General features: G+C 57.4%; 1 long non-coding RNA gene across 1 annotated transcript; it reads right to left on the bottom strand.

Annotated features, from left to right (window-relative positions):
- Window positions 1-691: 691 nt before the first annotated feature.
- On the bottom strand, window positions 692-11,869 carry LOC149122040 (uncharacterized). Its single transcript, XR_016221698.1, has 2 exons — window positions 11,608-11,869; window positions 692-3,072 (listed from the first exon to the last, which is right to left on the bottom strand). It is a non-coding gene; the product is annotated as an uncharacterized LOC149122040 (long non-coding RNA).
- Window positions 11,870-12,715: the final 846 nt, after the last annotated feature.

Genomic DNA, 12,715 nt, shown 5'->3' with positions numbered 1-12,715 from the left:
TCATTTGTCTACTGTGTGTTATCTGGTATTAATACCTTCCAGTGAAATTCCCACTTCATATTTGTATTTTTCTGCTCTAGAAGTTTTGTTCATTTCATTTTTATGGTTTCCATTTAATCTCCATATATTCATTTTTTTTAAATCTTGGAATTTTAAATGAATAATTTAATTTATTTGTCTGATAACTACATAATTTCTGTCATTTAGATTTGTTTCTATTCAATTATTTTTCTTTGAGCTGTGGGTTGCAGTTTCTTGCTTTCTTGCATGTCTGAGTTCTTGGTTTTGGTGTTGTGGGTTTTTAAAGCATTTTGAGTTAGTTTTTTTTTTTTTTAAGGATTTATTTATTTATTTGAAAGGCAGAGTTACAGAGAGGCAGAGAGAGAGAGAGAGAGAGAGAGAGAGAGAGAATTTTCTGTCTGCTGATTTACTCCCTTATTGGCTGCACTGGCTGGAGCTGCGCGGATCTGAAGCCAGGAGCCAGGAGCTTCTTCTAGGTCTTTCACACTAGTGCAGGGGCCCAAGGACTTGGGCCATCTTCCACTGCTTTCGCAGGCTATAGCAGAGAGTTGGATAGGAAGTGGAGCAGCCAGGATTTGAACCGGCGCCCATATGGGATGCCAGCACTGCAGGCGGCTTTACCTGCTACGCCACAGCACCAGCCCCTTGAGTTAGTTTTTCACAGATTCCATTTGATTTAAAGATACAATTATTTTTTTTAAAGATTTATTTTATTTATTTGAAAGACAGAATTACAGAGAGAGATAGAGACAGAGAGAGAGGTCTTCCATCCGATGGTTCGCTTCCCAGATGGCTGGAACGGCCGGAGTGGCACCGATCTGAAGCCAGGAGCCCGGAGCTTCTTCTGGGTCTCCCATGCAGGTGCAGAGACCCAAAGACTTGGGCCATCTTCTACTGCTTTCCCAGGACATAGTAGAGAGCTGGATCGGAAGTGGAGCAGCTGGGACTAGAATTGGCACCCATATGGGATGCCGGCACTTCAGGCCAGAGCTTTAACCTGCTGAGCCACAGCGCCTGTCCCCAGATGCAATTCTAAGAATATAATGACGTTCTTTTGGTTGTTCTGCTCTGTGTTCTGGACACTGTGGTCTGATGTTGTCTGGGGTCCCGGTATTCAGTGTATTGCTATTAGGCAGTTAGCTTGCATGTGGATCAAGCCGCCCCTCCTACAACGCTTGTACAGGTTCGTTTAGTTAGTCAATGGGTCTTCTGTCCTCTGGTTAGAACTATGTCCCGGCCGGCGCCTCGGCTCACTAGGCTAATCCTCCGCCTTGCGGCGCCGGCACGCCGGGTTCTAGTCCCGGTCGGGCGCCGGATTCTGTCCCGGTTGCCCCTCTTCCAGGCCAGCTCTCTGCTGTGGCCAGGGAGTGCAGTGGAGGATGGCCCAGGTGCTTGGGCCCTGCACCCCATGGGAGACCAGGAGAAGCACCTGGCTCCTGCCATCGGATCAGCACGGTGCGCCGGCTGCAGTGCACTGGCCGCGGCAGCCATTGGAGGGTGAACCAACGGCAAAGGAAGACCTTTCTCTCTCTCACTGTCCACTCTGCCTGTCAAAAAATAAAAATAAAAAATAAAAAATAAAAATAAAAACACTATGTCCCAGCCCTGGGAGAGCCTTGCTGCTGTCCCACTCGCAGCTCTCTGCCAGTCATTTTTCTTTAATGGTTGCTGTTTCAGCTCCCAGTTCAGCCCCAGGCCCAAGAGAGCCCCCAGGCAGGACCCTGAGCTCCTTCCTCCTGGTGCCCTGCCCCGGCTTCAGCAGCCTCAGCCTCCCTGCCCTCCAGCCTCTGGCTCCTCGGCCCGGTGAGGCTGATGTGGTATCGGGAGTCAGTCTCTGCCCAGCCGTCTGGAGCAGCTCTCCAGTTAGAAAACCAGCGCATATGTGCAGCTTCCTCACCTGCTTCTCTTCTCGCAAGAACCGCGCACCTGCGCGCCGTGAATAGAGGCGTTTCTGCGTCTGTTCCTTTTCGAAGCTGTTGCTAGGGCTGCTCTGGTGGCCAGTGCTTCCGGCGTGGCAAGAGGTGGGCATCGCTGGCTGCCTCTTTTGGACTCCCACGCCGGTGTCTGTGTCGTGTGCCACCAGCTCAACAGGCAGAGGCACCCCGGGGAGGAGACGGCATCAGGCAAGGCTGTGTGTTTGAGGCACGTTCAAGGATGGTGAATGTGTGTGTGCCGGGAGGGTTGGGACGAGCCGGGGATAGGCAGGGATGTGTCTGCCAAGGACCTTGAACCGTAAACAAGGAGGTTGCATGTTTCTTGGAGATCTCAAGGAGGCTCTAACTCACCATCACTATTATAATTGTCATGGCAACAATAGGGACCTGATTCCTTGTGGGCTGTGTCAGTGCTGGTGACCCGTGAGTGTGTCAGTGCAGGTGGTGTCGGTGGGCTGTGTTAGTGTTTGTGCGCCGTGAGTGTTAGTGGGCGTCAGTGCACGCGGCCACCACGCCTGGCATTCAGGTGGCATCTAGGATAGTCAGAAATGCTCTGTTACCCCAAATGGTCTCTAATCCTCTCCTCTTCCTCGTGGGGCTGCCTTGGTGACTCACTTCCAATGAACAGAGTATGCCAGACGTGACGTTCAAGGACCTCGGAGCTGGCTTTTTAAAGGCAACTCAGTTCCGACCCGTTTTGTGCTCTTGCGACACATTCTTCGGAAGCCCTGACCCGCTTCTGTCTTTCATTCACCTTCTCTGGAACGTCATGTGAGCAGACTCGCCCCGTGCGCAGACCGAGTGTCCGCCTTCTTTTCCTTAGGATGCTGTTTGTGATGGTCCTCTGTGTTTTGTTTTTTCTGCGTGGCACTGCTGATCCGCGCAAGCGCCGTTGGTTTGTCCACCCCAGAGCTGGCCCACGGAGGCTGCTCCATCAGTGTGGAACAAAGGGTGAAGGTGGAGGCTCCTCCACAATCTGTGAAAACCAGGCTCAGCTGGGGAGCGGAGGAGGCAGGCGATGACGCGTGTCGTTCAGTCGTTCATAGTCTTCAGTGACGTCCTCCTCTGTGCCAACTGTTGTGCCAGGGTGTGACGAATGGTTCCTGCCCACCCGGAGCTGGAGGTTCAGCAGAAAAGACAGTAACTCACCCAGCAGCTAGTATGGGGGGGGGGAGAGCAGGGCAAGGTGGGGGTGGATGGCAGTGGGGAGTCGGCGAGGCCTCCCTGGAAGTCAGGGCCTGCAGGGAGTCAGGTGTGCTGACCACGGGGTGGGAAGCATGTCCCGGCAGCAGGATGGTGGTGCATAGGCCCTTGTGTGGGCAGCTTAGAGGAATGAGCCCTGTGTGAATGTGGGGGTGGTCCAGGCAGAGCAGGAGAGGTGGGCTCAGCACAGGTGAGAAGGGCCCTAGGTTAATGCATAAGCTTGGTTTCCATCCAGAACACAGTGGGGATCCACCCCAAGACCCTCCCCTGGAAAGTGACTGACTCTGATCTTTCCACCTCTGAGAAAGGGTGGATGCTCAAGGGCAGGTAGGGAGCCAGTGGTGGAGGCGGGGTTCCAAGTATTCCAGGTCCGTGGTGCCCTGGGAAAGGGTGTTGGCAACAAGAATAAGAGATTTTTGGCCAGTATAGGTAAGCTTGCAGGGTTGGTGACTGCTGTTGCGTGGGGTGGGGTATATTATGTGGACTGGATCCCAGGTTTGGGACTTGGGCAATTGGACAAGTGGTAGTGCCGATCGCTGGAACGGGAGCAGGTAAGGAGGTTCTGGGGATTGCAGGGGATAAGGTATCTGCATGTTCACATTGGGGGAGGGGTCAGCATTGTGGCTGATGGTTTAAGTCTCTGCCTGCAAGGCTGGCATCTCATATGGGCCCCCATTCGAGTCCCAGCTGCTCCACTTCCCATCTAGCTAGTCTCTTAATTCTCAGAGTGGCTGGGCTCAGCTGGCCGCTTCTTCTGGTTCACATGGTGTAGGTCCAAGCTGTTTAACTGGAACATCTGTTACTCATGTGGCTGGTGGCCGATGCTGGTGGTGGCTGGGAACTCGACTGTACCCCCTCTACCTCTACTTCCCACCATCTCTCACCTTCTCTCTGCCTAATGACTGGATTCCAAATGCTCCATGGCCAAAGCTGCTGAAATCTAAGACGCTGTCTTGGGAGTCACATGGACCCACCATCTTCCGGTGGGAGGAGCTGCACAATACTGTGTCAATCTTTAATGTCACAGGAGAGGATGCACCTGCTAGAGAACCATTGAGGGACCCACTGAGAAAGCAGCAGGACTTAGGGCCAGGCCATGTTCCAAGAGCGTAGGGTCATCTTGCATTTTATCAAGATTGGAGCAGGCCTACCAAGACAAAGTTCCCAGGTATACAAATCACTGCAAACTTTTCCCTTCCTTGGTGGGTAGGTAGGAGACAACCTCTCATAACAACCCCCTTTACTGATGCTAATGTGAGGCTTCACCAGCTCCCCCAGTGGTCTGGTGAGGTTGATGCTGTGACACCCATTTCCCGGGTGAAGCAACCGAGACTTAGCAAGTCTGTCTCTCAGCTCCTGTGCGTGTCTGTGCCATCTTCACATTGGAGGTGCTTGCCGTCTCCTGTCTGAGGAGTAGGAAGATGTCACAGTAACTCCTTAGAGGTCAGAACACATAATGGACGAGAATTTCATTCCACGCCCCAGGGAGAAGGAGGTGAGGGTGTGGGGTCCCCCTCAGACCCTGGCCACCTGGGCACAGTCCTGGGCAGCCGCAGAGCCTGGGACATGAAGTCTGAGCCCCTCAGGATGCGAGGATGAGGAGTGAGGAAGAGCCAGTAGGTTGCAGGAATCGTGGTGACCACCGTTCCCACCGCCCTAATCATGCACTTGGCGATATTCATAAAAATAATTTATGTCATGTGACTGCTTTTTAACTAGCTGCTTTCAAGACTTAAGACCGGGATTATAAAAGGCATGCATTTATAAATTATTAGCCCAGAGCTCATAAGCACATATACTTTGGGGAACACTTTGGTAGCACTTTAAATTAATTTATTGTCATTCATTCCAGCTGTCTGTGATGTAAACCTTCAGCTATAAATTTGTACCATCATCTGACACACCATTAACTGAGGTGCTGCCCGAGCCAGATCACGTAATAAAACATGCACATACAGTTTCTGTAGGGACAAACGTCTCCCCTCTCCTCCCTCTCCCTCTCTCCTCCCCTCCCCTCCCTCTCCTGCTGATGATAAGCACTGGAGAGAGAAGGCAGGTGTTGGAGAGTTGTACTGGTGGAGTCTTAGAGGAAAAGACCCATTCCAAGAGCTCATGGGGTCCAGAGAGGCTGTGAGTTTATCCGAGGCCACACAGCCAACTGCAGCCATGACTGTTACTGCACCCCAATGCCTCCCAGCTAGTCAGGCTGAGTCTGTGCTCTGCAGAGCTTTGTCCTGGGCCTGTGTCATCCCCCAAACTCAGGGGAAGCTTAGGGCAGGCAATGAGACCTTTTCTTCAAAAAAAAAAAAAGATTTTGTTTATTTGAGAAGCAGAGTTACAGAGAGAGGGAGAGACAGAGAGAAAGGTCTTCCATCCGAAGACCTTTGGAGCTGGGCTGATCCAAAGCCAGGAGCCATCTTCTGGTTCTCCCATGTGGGTGCAAAAGCCCAAGAACTTGGGCCATCTTCCACTGCTTTCCCAGGCTATAGCAGAGAGCTGGATCAGAAATGGAACAGCCAGGACTCGAACTGGCACCCATGTGGGATGCCGGCGCCATAGGCGGAGGCTTAGCCCACTGCTCCACAGGCAGAGGATCAATCACAGTGCCTCAGCGCCAGCCCCAGTGAGACCTTCTTTGAGAGGAGCTTTGGTGGGGCCACCAGAAAGGACTTCTGAGCAACGCAGGCCCAGGGAAGGCAGGAATGGAGGGGACGCAGCCCCCGAGCAGACAGGGGGTCCCCAGGGACGGAGCCCTGCGGCTGTGGCTTGGCAGCCGTGGGAGGCGACGCACGTCCCAGGAATTTGGCAGGATCGGGTGCTGTGTCCCTTCCTGTCATCTATGACAGTGAAGGGACACAAGAGCTGTGGCGTGAACCACACACACGCAGCATCTGACAAGCAATGGGTGTCGACACCCAGAGAGGTCTCTCGGGGCTGAACTCAGGGGGTGGGCCCAGCCACGTCTCTCCTGGAGGCTCCAGAGGACAATCTGATTCCGGGTCTTTCCCAGCCTCTAGGGGCTGCCCGCTTGCCTTGGGCGCCGGCCCCTTCCTTCTCAAAGCCAGCGAGGTCAGGCCGAGTGCCCTCACACGGCCAGGTCTCTCGGCCCCTCTCCTGTCCTCCCCCCGCCCCCCCCCCACCGCACCATACCCTGTTATGTATGAATGATGAAATGGGGCCCACCTGGAAAACCCGGTCCCCTCCCCCTCTCCCGGTCAGCTTCATTCCCCCTGCAGCCCGAGTTCCCCTGTGCGCAGAACTGAACACATTCGTCGGTGGCAGGGACGAAGCTGTGTCCATCTCCCGGGGAGCGTGGGCATCACTCTGCACCCCCAGAAGGGCAGTGAGGCCTCTGTGGTCTCCCCCAGCTGGATTCTCTCTTCTGGAGCCAGAGGGGGACATGCATTGCTTCACTCGAGCAAGTGAGGAAGGAGGAGGAGAACGAGAAAGGGGAGGCAGGGCTTGGAGGCAGAACAGGAGCGGAAAACAGGGCAGCAGGAGGAGCGGTCAGAGGAGGGGGAGGCGGAGGAGGAGGGAGAGGACGAGGAAGGGTGTGACATCGCACACTGGATGACTAGAGCCCTGGCCCTGACCATGAACCCAGCGGCAGCAGACCTAGCTCAAATCCCAGTCCTGCCTGGACCAGCCCCGGGACCTTCAGCCGCTCTGCTGGCTGAGACTGGCTGCAAACGAGGTCCCCCTGGTCCTCCGGCCCTGGCCTTTGATAGGAGTGGGCCACACAGAGGGAGGCCACGGGACACTCCATGTGGGGACTGGCCACGAATGTTCCAGAAGGGTTGCCTGGCTGGCTGGAGGCAGCACTGTGCTCCAGAGGCCAACCGGTCATCACTGCTCCTTGGAGGGAGGACTGTGGGGCCTGGACGGTCGCTGGATTCTACAGGGTCCATTTTGGGAGCTGCAAATATGCACTCTTGCCCCGAACTCCTCTGCCAGAGATAGGGTCCAGCGTCTCCCCGCTCACAGCTTGGCCTTCCTGGCTCACCCCTGACCACCACGGGGGGCTGGTCCCTGGGGTTTCGGGGCAGCTGACAGGAAGCCTGGAGGGGCCTGGGGTGTCGGCTGCCAGTCCTGGCTTCTTCTCTTGTACCCGTTAGGGGCAGGCCTACACCTTTCTGAACTCTCATCTGTCCGCCTCCTTTATTTCTCTCCAACCTTACAGACGAGGTCCCTCACCTGGCTGGTAACAGTGCTCGTTCACAGGGCTGTGGCCAGCGCACGACGATCCCCAAATAGCTCAGCGGCACGGTGTCCAGCACCGAACGGATAGTAAGTGGTGGTCAGGGCTCCCAGGGGCGAGCCAGGGAGGCTCAGCTTCCTTCCAGGGCTGTCACCGCATGTTCCTCACTCACCTGCTTCAAACACCTTCTGCTCCAGATGCCTGCCGGGGACTCCAGCCCCAGGTAACTGCAGGCCTGAGCTCCTGGATCTCCTGGGAGGTGTCCTTTGGGGTCCGTGTTCCTGTGTCTTGTCTCCCCAGAGGCCACGGAAATGGTGGTTCCCCCCACCCCAAGGCATGGGTCTGATTGGCCCCTGGGGCTCCAGAAGGCACCCCTGGTAGGCTTCCGAAGGGGTGCTAGGTCGAGTGTTGGGATGAGTGGATGCAGGGAGGGAGGGTGGATGGCGGACACTCAGCTCGGCACAGCTTCCAGGAGGTGGGTCCTGTCCCAAGTCCTGCCTTCCAGGGGCTCCCTGTGCGCCTTCTGCCTTGCATGGTGGGCATGTGGAGTGTGTGGTCCGTTGGCATCGGGGTTAGGGAGGACAGGGTTCAGGATGGGGGTGTGTGTGGCCTGCGGCCCTGGAGCTGAGCTGTGGAATCCATGGCACCCCCTCTGCGCTGGTACTCCTGTCTCCTCTTATCTCCAGCCAGACCTCAAAGAGCCAAGGACCAGCTCTGTTAATCAATTATCTGCTGCCTGGCCAGATAAAGCCCCGGGGAGGGGAGCAGAGGGCAGGGGACCAGGAAACAGACAGGGTAGTGAGAGAAGCCCACTCTCTTTGTCCGGATTGTGTAGCAGGGTAGGCACACCCCAGTAGGTGTGCATTGCCACACGCACACACACCTGTGTGTCCTTGGGGAACACACCTCACCTCTTGCACACATACCATGTCTCACCCTTGCACAGTGCCTCTTACACACACCCTGTCATGCACGTGAACTTGCAACCATACCTGTCTCTGTGGCAGCACAGACCCTACCCAGAGCCCCCTACACGGTTATGTGCACCTGACACAGACACATTCTCTTCCTACCTGACCGCCCACCTGCACATGCTTGTCCTTGACAACCTTGACAACCACACACACGTGTGCACACACACACACACACATGCATGCCTTGCCAGTGCCCAGGGCTTCTTTCAGCTCCCCCAAGGCAGGAGAGGAGCCAGCAGGATGGCCTTGTGAGGTCTCTGAGAACAAGCGGACCATTATCTGGAGCTGGTCGGTTTGGTCGGAATTTTTGGCCATGGACTCAGGAGACCTGGCTCTAAGCCAGAGGCCTAAATTCGCTGACCACGCGGGACGCTGGCTGAGTCCCTTGCCTCATTCACAGCACAATTTCCTCGTCCGAGAGGTGAGAGTGAAAGCCCACTTGGGGGAGGGGGGCACTGGCAGGACCTGGCCAAATGGTGAGGACGCTGTGTGGGCACGGCAAGGGTCAGTCTGTAGTCTTATTTATAACTGTCCCACCTGCTGCCGGCGTTGTTGCTGACGGGACCCAGGGCAGGGGAGCCGTGCCGTGTGCTTATGACCAAGAGACTCTGGCTGGATCCTGCAGTCCTCAGGATCCCACAACCCAGACCCCAAGTCCCCTGAGTCCTGCAGGGATCCCGCTCTGCCACTGTCCGGCCCAGCGAGAGGCACCGGGACCCCACCCCACCAGGTCCAGACCACTGCCTGGCCCACTCCTGTGTCCCCTCCACCACAAGGCCAGAGGGTGGGCTCCTAGAGTGTCTGCTTGGCCCCCACTGCCAATCTCCTGCCAGGCAGAAGCGTGGGCTGCCCTGGGTGCCAGCCCCACACTCAGGGCTGGCCGAGGTGGAGGTGCGTGTGTGGTGTGTGTATCTGGGAGGGTGCAGTGCGGGGGTTACAGGGATGAGGGAGCGGGAGTGTGTGAGCAGGTTCGTGTAAACCGGGGAGCATGGAGGGGTGGGAGAGAGGACTGTGTGTGTGAGTGTCCGGGTTGGTGTCTGAGTGTGGCGATGCAGTGTGTGCGTGCGTGGGTGAGTGTGTGTGGTGTGTGGTGTGTCTGTCAGTACTATGCTCAGTAGCTCTGTCTGCTTGGGACAGTGTAGGATGTGTGTGTGTGTGTCAGAGCCGCGTGCCGTGTGCCTGTGTGTGGAGTGAGTGTGGGCCTGTCTGCATGGAAGGGAGAGTGGGTGTGCCTGTGTGTCTGTACACTGTGTGTTTTGTACCGTGTGGTGTGTGCGTGTGTCCCCGTGGAAGTACTGCAGGCAGCAGGTCTGCCTGTCTGGGCGGAGTGTGGGTGTGTCTAAGGCTCCTCTGTGGGGTGCTGGGTGGCAGCGTGCAGGAGAGAGGCGGGCGGGCTGGCGGCCAGGGCTCTCCCCCTCTTCCCCCCCGCACACGGTGGCGGGGCTGACAGGCGGGCGGAGAAGCAAACTAGACGTCAGGGAAATCAGTCAGAGACAAATCGATCCCCTTCAGAGGTGAGAAAAAGCAGATGCTGCGGCTGTTGGGGGCCTGGAGGGCTCCGTGCCACGTCCGCCCCCTCCCCCACGCCCGCTGCCACCGCCCCGCCTTTGCCGGGGGCCCTGCTGCGGGCCTGCTGTCTCCCCTGCCCCTCCTCAGCGTGGCCTGCAGAGAGAGTCCAGTGTGTTCCCGCGTGTGCGTGTGTTTGCAGGGTGAGTTCAGGGCCGCAGCCCATGGCCAAGCTCCTCGGGGGCATCAGAGATGTTGGTGACCCAGGGAACGGGGATGGGGGACAGGCAGGACCCCGGCTGCATCCAGGGGAGCCAGGCTGGCCAGCGCAGGCTCCATACCGTGCCCTTGGCCTGCTCCCAGGCCCAGGCCCTCCCGAACAGCGTGCTCCTTTCTGCAGCCTGGCGAGGAGAGGCTGTCCCCAAACCCCACTCTCCTCCCACCTGGCCCAGGTCAGCCTGCTGGAGCCATAAACCCCATGGGGACCAAAGGCCCGAGAGGTGACCTCCCCGGCCAGAAGGTGTCCGGGTTCCTGGGTCCCGGAGCCCACGCCAGGGGCCTGCAGAGCTGCTGCCGCTGCCGAGACAGGGACGACCCCTGCCCGGGCCACGCTCTCACTTTCCGTCCTCCCTGCCCCCTCCTTTTCCATTGGCTGGCAGCACCTGGAGGCAGGGGCCAAGCCTTTTGTGGCACAGGATCGGTGACTGTGGGTGGGCTCAGCAGTCAGGGTTGATGGGCCCTTGCAGCCTGAGTTCCCAGCAGGCCCTGGGCTCAGCAGGGCGCCACCTGGAGTGGTGCATCCAGCCGGGGAGACCAACCACGACGCTCCCGCTGGCACTGGGAAATGCAGGGTGGGAAGAGCCCTTTTGTGGGGTCCCCACGTCTGTCACAGCCTCCTCCCCACCCTGACTCCTGGGCTCCAACCTGAGGCCTGCAGACTCCCACTTTTGCTCAAGCTGCTGCCCTGGTTCTCACTGCTGGCCCTCCGGCGCCCCCCACCCCCCGAGCCCTTCCCAGGGTGCAGGTATAGCCACCCCTCTCCTCCACAGCTCACCTTGCCGCAGGCTCCACCCCCTGCCTTTTCAGGGCCTGGTGTGGCCCTCATGCCCTCCGTTTGAGCGTGGAAATATTGGAGGTTTGAGTCGCTCAGGTGCGCTGATGGTAGGAGAGGCGGCTTTTCTAGGGCTTTGATTTCTGTGCAGCCCATGTCAACAGTGACTCCTCTTCTCCACCCTCCCTTAGGGCCACACAGACCCTCGAGCCCCTGCCCTTAGCTCCCCACTCTCAGGCACATCCTGACACCTTTGCAGTCGCCTGAGCTGGTCTCGCACCGGCATCCAGAACCTGCACCACTAGGCCTGGCTCCCCCACCTCTGGCTGTGTGTCCTGAGACAGCCACTAACCCTCCCTGGTCCTTGTGTTCTCTCCCGCTAAGGGGCTAAGGATCCAGGCCTTGCTCACCCTGGAGGAACTCAGAGCAGGCAGTGGGTACAGCTCGGAGCAACAGCTGTGTTTTTGTTAGTGGTGTTCAGGGAGATGGCTCACACAATGATCCCAACCCCCGCCCCTGGCCTGAATTCCCAGTGTCCAGCCAGATGGGGGAGGCCAAGAATTGATCTACAAACATCGATTGAACCAGTTTTGGTCCAAGCCCTGTTTTGGGCAGCCAGCACTTGGCATAGTGCCAGGCCTTCGGGGCAAGAAGGAATGGAGGGCTGCGTGGTGGGGGCATTGTGGGGTGTCCCCCCTCCCAGGGAGCTGCCAGTCTCACCGAATCCAGCTCCGCTTCTGTCCTGTGCCCGGAACTTCCTGTTTATCCCTCAGCAAGCTCGGGAGCTGGAGCTCCGTGCCCCTGAGGCCCGTTTCCTGCTGTGATATTAATACCACCACTAATAATACCAGGAGCAGTCGAGGCAGGAGCAGGCGCCTAATATTAGCTGCACCTGTCGAGGGCGGAGCACGTGCCAGGCCCCTCCGTTAGTGATGACGTCAGTCCTCACAAGTCCTCCCTGTGCGCCCAGGGTCCCGGAGCCAGAAGTCAAGGCTATTTTGGTTGTTGCTCAGCTGACCTCAAGGAAGGCAGGGCCGGGTGGAAGGTCACATTGCGGGCCCCGGGTGAGTCACTCCAGTGCTGCAGGCGGAGCCGGGAGCCTGCTGGGGAACTTCAGGGAGCCCCCGGGGCCTACCGTCCCCGCAACCAGCAGCCACCACCAGCAGCCACCGAGTACCTCTCCCAAGCTCCCACACTGCATTCTCTGGGTCTGGACAGGACCTCAGCCCTGCTTCTCACAGACGTGGCTGCCCCAAAGCCCCAACTCTTCCCCTTGGCTTCTTGCTGCCTGCCCTGTGCTGTGTCCACCTCCTGGGCAGGTCCTTAGTTCACTTGTGCTGGGCCCCAGACCACCGTCTGCCTCTGGATTGGCTGCCTGCTGGCCAAGCCCCACCCCTTGTCCAATCAGCTGCAGCAGGCGGGGCACTTCCTCGGACTCCTACCATTATTGAGGACCTAGCGCGTTCTTGTTTGCACGGTTCTATCTCTTGATCGCCATCATATCAGAAGCCAAAATGGAAATTGTAAAGTATTCATTCATTCTTTAAAAGCCCCAAGAATAAGCCACCACATATTAACATAATGCATTTTTCATTTAAAAATAACTGTTTTCTTTTTTTTGACAGGTAGAGTTAGTGAGAGAGAGACAGAGAGAAAGGTCTTCCTTTCTGTTGGTTCACCCCCCAAATGGCCGCTACGGCCAACGCGCTGCGCTGATCCGAAGGCAGGAGCCAGGTGCTTCTCCTGGTCTCCCACGTGGGTGCAGGGCCCAAGCACTTGGGTCATCCTCCACTGCACTCCAGGGCCACAACAGAGAGCTGGCCTGGAA

The sequence above is a fragment of the Oryctolagus cuniculus genome, chromosome 15 (assembly GCF_051225735.1).
Source record: "Oryctolagus cuniculus isolate XC-2025 breed Fujian yellow rabbit chromosome 15, ASM5122573v1, whole genome shotgun sequence".
NCBI lineage: Eukaryota > Metazoa > Chordata > Mammalia > Lagomorpha > Leporidae > Oryctolagus > Oryctolagus cuniculus.
The sequence above is the reverse complement of the archived record's forward strand: the minus strand, read 5'-3'. Positions and strand labels throughout refer to the sequence as shown.